This window comes from Lactuca sativa, chromosome 9 (assembly GCF_002870075.4).
Source record: "Lactuca sativa cultivar Salinas chromosome 9, Lsat_Salinas_v11, whole genome shotgun sequence".
Lineage (NCBI taxonomy): Eukaryota > Viridiplantae > Streptophyta > Magnoliopsida > Asterales > Asteraceae > Lactuca > Lactuca sativa.
In genome coordinates, this window is record NC_056631.2 from 106,231,015 (window position 1) to 106,232,785 (window position 1,771).

The window sequence follows — 1,771 nt, forward strand, 5'->3', positions numbered from 1 at the left end:
TCAGGGGAAGGTAGGAGTCCCAACTCCCAATGAAATCATTAACACAAGCTCTCAACATATCATCTAGCGTCTGGATGGTTTGCTTCCTATGTCCTTCGATCCGCGGAAGATAAGTAGTACTAAAGTGCAATATTTTACCCAACTCCTCGTGGAACTTCTGCCAAAAACACGAAGTGAACCGAACATCCCGATCCGATATAATGGAGACTGGAACACCATGTCAAGCGAAGATCTCATGCATATATACATCGGCTAATTTCTTGGCCAATGAACTCTCCCGAATAGCCAAGAAGTGGGCACTCTTGGTCAGACGGCCCACAATGACCCAAATCACATCAAACCCGTTAGGCGTCCTGGGTCACTTCGTGATAAAATCCATGGTGATATGTTCCCATTTCCATATGGGAACCTCTAAGGGTTGAAAATTGTCATGCGGCCTCTGGTGCTCGGCCATAACCACCTAAAAGGTCAGGCAACTCTCCACATACCAGCTTATATCTCTCTTCATGCACGAGCACCAATAGCTAACTCTCAAATCCCGATACATTTTTATGGCTCTAAGGTGTATCAAAAATCAAGATTTATGAGCCTCTTCCATCACGGTCTGCCTGATCCCACCAAAATCTGGAACCCAAACCCGACCGCACTGAGTCAACAATCTACAGCTATCGGTAGAAAACCTATCAATCTTACCCCTGCTTCTCTCCTGCTTCCAATTTTCCTTCTTGAATCCCTCATCCTGAGCCTCCCTAGTCAAATTCGGAAGCGGTGAATCGATAGAAATGTTCATACATAAGCCCCTAGTAAAAGTACTAGCTGCTTGTGGCTCAATACATCAACGACTACATTCTCTTTCCCCAGGTGATAAAGAATCTCACAGTCGTAATCCTTGACCACGTGAAGACATCTACATTGTCTCATATTCATATTCAGATGCTCAAGATATATCTCAGGCTCTTGTGATCCATGTAGATGGTACACCGGACCTCGTATAGATAGTGCCGCCAAATCTTAAGGGAAAACACTACCGCCCCCAACTCCAGAACATGCGTCGGATACCGAACCTCATGCGGCTTTAGCTGCCTAGAATCATATGCAATAACTCTACCTTGCTGCATGAGTATTTCCCCCAACCTAGTGATAGAAGCATCATAATAAACAACAAAATCCTCTACGCCCTCCGGGAGGGTCAACATCGGGGCCTCATATAATTTCTTTCTCGGTGTCTCGAACATAGCCTCCTACTCAGGTCCTCTGTGAAAATCCACACCCTTCCTTGTCAAACGAGTGAGAGGTACAACAACCTTGGATAAATCTTGAATAAACATTTGATAGTACCCTGCTAAACCCAAAAAAAAACTCTTGATCTCTGAAAGGAGACTTCGGGACCTCCCATTACATAACTGCCTTAATCTTGGCCGTGACAACCAGAATCCCATTCTGGTTAACAAGGTGTCCCAAGAACTGGACCTCCCGTAACCAAAACTCACACTTCTAGAACTTGGCATAAAGCCTCTCCCTCCTCAAAACTCCCAGCAGCTCTTGAAGGTGCTCCTCAAGCCGCTCCTTGGTCTTGGATTAGACCATGATATCATCGATAAAAAACCAATGATCGAACAATCTAGCATCGACCTGCATACCAGATTCATCAAATCCATAAATGTCGTTGGTGCATTGGTGAGCCCAAATGGCATCACCATGAACTCGTAATGACCATAATGAGTTCAGAACGTTGTCTTCTCCACGTCCCCCTCTCCGACTCTCATCTGAT